The sequence below is a fragment of the Eumetopias jubatus genome, unplaced genomic scaffold (assembly GCF_037043125.1).
Source record: "Eumetopias jubatus isolate StellerSeaLion01/CBP00866 unplaced genomic scaffold, mEumJub1_p1.0 scaffold_4, whole genome shotgun sequence".
NCBI lineage: Eukaryota > Metazoa > Chordata > Mammalia > Carnivora > Otariidae > Eumetopias > Eumetopias jubatus.
In genome coordinates this window covers 159,866,059-159,873,666 of record NW_028274810.1, presented here as the reverse complement: position 1 = coordinate 159,873,666, position 7,608 = coordinate 159,866,059, and positions in this window count along the sequence as shown.

Below are 7,608 nucleotides of genomic sequence, written 5' to 3'. Positions count from 1 at the left end.
CATGGATCCCCCACTGGGCAAAAATAAACACAACCAAGACGTTCTCGGTTATCATAACATTAAATATCCCTTTCTGGGTGAAGTCCCAGCTAGCGCTGAACCCATTCCACACATTTATCACGTGGGCTATAGCAGTGGTTCGCATTAGAAGCACCTCAAATACTGCTGCCTGAGTCCCACCCCCCAGAGACTCATATTGGTCTGATATAACTGGGTTGCCAAAAGCTCTCCAACTGATGCTGTTGTGAAGCTATGATTAAGAACCACCAGGCAACTATGATCTCTAACCACAAATGACCGTTACTACAAAAATGGCCTACATTCTCTGATGTTTGAAAGGTCTTGCCTGCATTCTCAAAGTTTTGCACTCTCCAAGTATTGGACTCAAGGAAGAGAATTGCCAGCATTCTCAGAATTCAAGAAGCCTTTGATGACAGTCAAGTGCCAGTGATCATAGTTGCTTAAAACACTTCAGAGATGAAAAACTCGTTTTAGAAAAGGTCTTGAGGTGGAGAATATTTGGGGTACGCTGCAAAATACTGTGTTTGGGTTTGAAATTTCTTTAAAGACTGACCTTCTGACCGAAAGTCTATTGGGGACTTTAGACTTTCTAAGTATTCAAAATATTGAAGCTTATTTTGCTCAGGCACTTAGAGCAAAATAAAAATTTGCAATTATGGTGACTATAAATTTTGGACTAAAATGCTGAGAACTTACCTACCAGACGGGATGGGGGGGGTGAGTTAAATAGGTGATGGGGATTACGCAGTGCACTTGTGATGGGCACCAGGTGTTGTATGGAAGTGTCAAATCACTATATTGTTCACCTGAAACTAATGCTACACTGTTGGTTAACTAACTGGAATTGAAATAAAAACCCTAAAAAAAATAAAATTAAAAATGCCAAGAACTTAAATGAGCAATTCAAATTCTATAATGTATGGGAATTGATCTGAGAGAGACATGAATGCGACGATCAGGAAAGCTTCCTGGAGATGGAAGCCAGCTAGGCCTTAACTGGTATGTCAGGTAGAGAGGAGAGGAGGCAGGGAGTGTGGGAAATATTACATAAAGAGGCAAGAGCACGGAGGAATGGCGTGGAGTTGGAAATAAGCATCAGCTTCCAGAAACAGTGAGGAAACTGGCCAGCTGACGAGTAGGTGTGCAGTTATAGAATCCTGGGAAAGAAAAATGCCTTAGTACAATGGGACCAGACCAGGGAGTTCTTTTAATTCCAGGTACAAGAGTTTATACCTTAATTTCTAACACTGAGGTGACACTGAAGTACCTCAGCAGGCACTGGTAAGAGAGCATTTTCTGAATACCCACTTGTTGGCAGTTGCAGAATGGAAGGGAAAGATTAGAGAAAGGCAATGCCTTATCTGTAAGGTCAAGAAAGTTTGGGTTTTCCTGATGACTGTGCAAACAAAAACAATGGGATGTATGAAAGAGGCATTTTGGAATAAGACTCAGTAAAAATTAGTCATTGACTACATGTAGGTGGTAAAGAAAAAAAAATGAGTCAAAATTATTCTGAGCTTTTAAGCCTGGAGGATTTTGAAAATCCTTAGGAAACTTTGTAGATGCTGGGATCTTTGGGCCCATGTTATAACAGGAACAGAATAACCAATCTTGGCAGTTGTCTCTGTGGGGGGATAAACACACACACAGTGTATTTCATCCATCGCAGAGTGAGTTTTTGTACACCTCCTTAGAACTAACACTGCAAATATTTTTATCAGGCCAAATATCTCATGGCAAGAATGGTGTGATGCTCCAATCCCATAGTCAAGGTGGAGAACTGAACTTATGGAGCAGGTTTTCCCTAAAACCTATAAATTAAGAGGTACTGTATTAGTTTGCTAAGGGCTTCCACAACAAAATGTCAGAATGAGTGGCTTAAACAACAGAAATTTATTTTGTCACGGTTCTGGGAGCTGGAAGTCCAAGATAAAGATGTGGACAGTTTGGTTTAGACTTCCCACCGTGTCTTCATGTAACCATCTCTCTGTGTGTAAGCATCTTCTTTGGTGTCACTTCCTCTTATAAGGATACCAGTCTATTCAATCAGGGCTCATCCATATGACTTCATTTAACTTTAACCACCTCTTCAAAGGCCCTATCTCTAAATGAAGTCATTCTGAGGTTTGCTGGGGGTAAGGATTTCAGCATATAAATGCTGGGGTGCAGGGAACAGAATTTAGTCCATAAAAGACAGCATCTTCTCTAACTAGTATTCTTTTGGAGATACCCAATATTCAGGACTCAGAAAGTTAGGTATTTCTGAGAGGGATGTTCAAAGTTAAGGGAACAGCTCACCTCTTCCAAAAAGCAGATGAAATTAATCTATCACTTAAATTTTAAGAATGTTACAAAATAAAAATAGAAAATGCATTATGCAACTAAATTATTCTTTTTTGTCTCCCTATGATTGTTCTAAATATTTTGGATAAGGCCAGGGGGAGCATTTCCCATCTCACCAAATCAGTTCTCTCTATGTCCATAAAGTTTTCCACCTGCTGTTCTTCGTATGGTCTCAGTATCTGGGTTGCTGCCCCTCTCCAAAAATCCATTCCATTCACTTATTTATATTTTTATTCATTCATTCGTGTAACAAATAAATATTTGAGCGTCTACTCTGGACCCCTCAGGTGCTAGATCCTAGGATACAAGAGAGAACAAGGCAATCAAGGGTCCTGGGATACCGCTCTTCGAAGGCAGTACGGAGCAGACAAGCAAAGAAACATTAGCAGTAATCTGTGGTAAATGCAAGGAGAGATCTGAAGTGGGTGCTAGGGAAGCTCAACACAGAGGCACTTAACCAATCCATGGGATTATTCAGAAGAGGCTTCCCTGAGAAAATGACTTCTAAGCAGCACCTGAAGGGTGAATAGCAAGAAGAGCAAGAACAAAAGAAAGCAAGGAGGCAGACTTCAGATAAAGAGAATGAGGAGAACAAAGGCGCTAGTGTGAGGAAGAGAGCAAGGCCCCTGAGGGGAGCTGGAAGAGGTTGATGACAGGAGCAGGGAGTGCCGCTCTTCCAGACCAGCAGAGAAGGGGTCTGTAAGAAGGGGTGGGGCACCTGGGTGGAGCCCTCGGTTAAGCGTCCGACTCTTGATTTCAGCTCGGGTCGTGATCTCAGGGTCTCAGGGTCATGAGTGAGATGGAGTCCCAAGTGGGCTCTGCGCTCCCTAGGGAGCTCTCCCTCTGAGGCCCAAGTGGGCCCTCCCTCTCCTTCTGCCCCTCCCTCACTGCATGTGCTCTGGCATGCACATGCACTCTCACTCTCTCTCCCTCCCTCTCTCTCTCTGTAATAAGTGAATCTTTAAAAAAAAAAAAAAAGGTAACAAGGTGTGGTCTTAAGGGGATTAGGAGGTATCCTAGGGCAATTGGAAGCTGTGGAAGGGGTTTAAATTGAGGAGTGATTTGATCAGATTAGGATTTTAATGAATTCACTCAGGCTTCTACGTGGGGTGGAGTTGGAAGCAGGATGAAAGGAGATGTGTTGGAAGGCTGTTGAAGGAATTTAAAGTAGACAATGCTTGGAACTAGGAAAATGATCGTCTGGTAAAAAAAGAAACAAAAAACTGTGATTTGTGAAAAAATTAAGAATGTTTTCTTATGCTTTCTGATGCTTCATTTAAGTTCCATAGAGAACGGTGATTTTTTTTTTTTTTTTTTTTTTTTGTCTGTTTTATTCACTGATGTATCCCAAATGCATCCTTTAAGCTTCTGGAGAACAGCAAAGATAATGACCCGGGAATGTTGGGTTATCCAGACAGCGCTGATGGTATTCTCTGACTGGATGTTACAATAACAATAGAATCCATTTTGAAAGCTTAATGTGGGCAAAGTGCTGTACCGGATGCCTTGCATACACCGTGAACAATGTAAAGAAGAGAAGCCAAGAATCAGAGATTTGGGGCATATGTCCATAAATGGTAGAGTGAAGATTTGAACTCAAACCTGTCTGACCCCAAAGCCCATTCTCTTCCCCTATGCTCCACCGAAATCCAACCTTATGCTCCTCTCTCAACAATAGGATGGAACATCACTTTTTCTAAGGGGGTACTTCCTATTTGTTCAAGGGCTGGCAAAGTAATCCACTGGCCTTTCCTCCCTCCTGATTTGCCATCTTCAGGCACTGAGCCTCGCCAAGTCCCCAAAGGCTGAGGGGAAGAATGAGTCTTGAGCGAAGATCTCACGTAAAGTGCTCCTGGCCCACAGCCTATTTCTCCCACAGAGTTTGAGGCGGAACGAGATCAGGGCAAACACTTACATATTTTCTTTCTATGAATTGCTTGGGTAACAAATTTCTCTCTCAAAATATTTTAAAAGTAATGAGAAAAACTGGTTCTTGAGGCTTAATTCTGACTAAGAGAAAATTGTGGGCTAAAGAGGGAGTCACGTGTTCCGTGGGTAGCAACAACCACGTGGTCTTCATTTTTTAAATACCCAGAGAATATAACTGTGACTTAGTTAGTTGAAATGTATTTATTTGTCCTGTTCTTTATCTGGACCCTGGGTGCACAGGACAAGACAGAAAAAGTGCCATCCCCTTAGAGAGCTGATATGGGGGACAAAAGACAATAAACATAAAAGCTGGGCAATTCTCATAAGATTTAGAAAACCGAATTTTAATACCTTTGGGAAGTTTTTAAAATCCAAACTGCTAATACCAGATAAATGGTCCCAAATTTTCTCATCTCTTCTTTTAATTAACAATATAATACTTGGAATTGGAAGCCTAGTTTTAAAGTGAAAATGTATTCAGTGACTGATAAAACTTCCATGGGAATGATGGAAAGAAGATAGTGGCATAGGGTAGTTCTCCATCTTTTAATGACTTTGTAAAGTCTTTCATATGCCTAGGGAATTTATCACCTTTTTATTTTTTTATTTCTGTAAGTATTATTTCCTAGTATCAATTAAATTCAAGCAACATCTTATACCATAGTTAAAATATAGCTCTTCTGTTAAATACAGCTTGGAAGAAATTTTTAAAGTATATTCTTAATAGAAATTTTTTAATAAAAGGACATGAATAAAATAAAAAATATTCAGGAAAAAGTATTCAGGAAATAATTCCATACGTAGAGACACTAAAGGAGAAAGTTAGCTTGGGTGACCAAAGACTCTAGATATTCTAATTAAAAAAAAAAAAATTCAGATTGTGGGAAGTTGCTGAATTCTTGAATATAGCTCGTGAACATGCAGAAAATGAAATGGTGACCTACAGAAGATCAAGGCATTTTGATAACAAAGCATACTTTTTTAATGACAGAACAAAATGTGCAAAAACACAGTGTTTTGGTATTTATGGCATTTCTCAAGATCTTTCACAATATCTATGTTAATAAGAGTTTTTTAATTGCATATGTAACTACATTTAGCAAGTTGGATTCCCTTCTTTGAAAAGAAAGGTTAGATTAAAGATACTGATTGGCTAGAACAGTGGGAAGGGCAGACTGTTGGGGTACTGATAGAAAACTCATTATCATTGCTGCCTTCCTCCTGGGTTTGCTAATTGAGCACCTGGGTTTTTGTTGTTGTTGTTGTTTTAAGATTTATTTATTTATTTGACAGAGAGAGAGAGCATGCACGAGTGAGGGGAGGGGCAGAGGGAGAGAACCTTCAAGCTGACTCCCCACTTAGCACGGAGCCTGGCTCGGGGCTTAATCTCAAGACCCTGAGATCATGACCTGAGCCAAAACCAAGAGTCTGGTGCTTAACCAACTGAGCCACCAAGGCACTCCCAGTACCAATTTTTATTCAATGAAAAGCAATTCATTAGCCCTGGGGAAAAATAAGAGACAATAATTACTGTCCTGAAAGGACTAATTTTAATGGTAAGTGATAAATAGGCTTAGTGTTGTTGTTTTCTTCAAATGAATGAATAGAAAAAAAATCCCATAGAAATAACATAATTTAGCTTTCCTCTTCAGATAAGAAGATCTCCTATCACATACCAGGCATATGGCTAACAGGCCTTTTCTGGAGTTTATTCATGACTACATCTCAGTGTTAAAAAGGGTGCCTGGAACTTAGTCACAAAAAATATTTGTTGATTGAATGACTTTATAGGGTAGGGAAATTCACTCCTTTCTTTGACACTGCCTTTCTAGGGGTTACGAATTGCTGGAATGGTCTTCCTTATACTGAGTCAAACTCATTTCTCTATAACTCCCTATTTATTAGATATAATTATGCTTTCCTGATATGGACAAAATGAACCTAGTGTCTTTCAAATATTTTAAGATAACTAACATTTCCCTTTGAAGTACTTGTTACTTTTTCCAAGATGAAGGTAACTAATTCCTGAAACTTCTTTATATAACATGGCTTCCTATCCCTTAAATCATTCTTATCATTCTCTTCTGTATGTACCTCAGATCATCAGAGTTTCTTATAACATGGTGCCCTGGGTTAAATGTATCTCCATCAGGAAGTTGATCTGAACACGATACCACAGTACTGTCAGACTGGATTAGCTGTCTGAAAGAAAGCTATATAAGTAGCAATTATTTTCGTTCAATCTGAAATCACTTAAAATCTGTAAGTGTTTTCTCAAACTATAGGTAGGTCTGAGCTGACATCCGGGTTACACATCTTAATTTTTTTTTCAAGAGTTAAGATTCTATTTTCCCTTTTGTTTTCTGTAGCAAGTGTTTTTAATTAGCCAAAGGATAAAAAGAAGACATTGGTTATATGAAAGAGGGTGTATTCTACAATAATTTAAATTTTGTTTCAAAAATCTCAGATAGGTCTAATCAGATAAACACTTATTGTTCTCTGCACTCAGTCCTAAGACCTGAAAACAATACCTGGTGCTCATGCCTTAGCCTCTGCGTGGGCGGGAAGCACAGGGCCCTCAGTGAGAGGAGTCTGGGAAGCCATCTAGGTAAGAAGCTCCTGGAGTGCAGCACAATTGCCCGAGCTCCCCTCTAGGCCAAATGGACATGAGGATTGCATGAACAGTACTATTGGCAAATAGAGAAACAGTTCCTATGACATACTCTGTGCTACTCTACCCTGTGCTCTGAAAGGAGGGAGAATGCTAGAATTCTTCCTCAGCGGGGAGGAAGAGAGGAAATGGCCATAAAGGCAAACAAGGACACGGCCCTCTCAGCCCTTCTCACACACTGTGAATGGATGAGCTATGTGTCACAAGGGAATCACTCCGGTGTCTACCAATACAGAGGGCACAGACGGATTCAAGTAAGAATTCTGGCAATTCATCATTCAGTAACTCAAATTTTGAGCCACTTGCAGCTCTATGAAGGGTAACAGAGGAAGTTGGGCAGATCCAGTCCACATTTCCCTAAGCCCCCCTTCCTTCATTTTTTCTACGGCATGGAGGGCCGGCCTGCCCACCTTCCCTTCCAGGCTGCCTCAGGCCGGGGGCTGCTCCCCACAGCAAGGCAACCAAGGCCAACCGAGATTCATCTGCCCGCAGGGGGTCATGTGGCCAAGGTACTCTTGGCATTTAAGTGGATGGGTGAGTACTTCCAAGGGAAAGGGCAGAGAAGTAGGACGCCTGGTGGCGCAGGGAGCCTCTCTAATGTCCTCACGATTCTGTTCTGGCTCCAAACTAGCATACTCCACTCA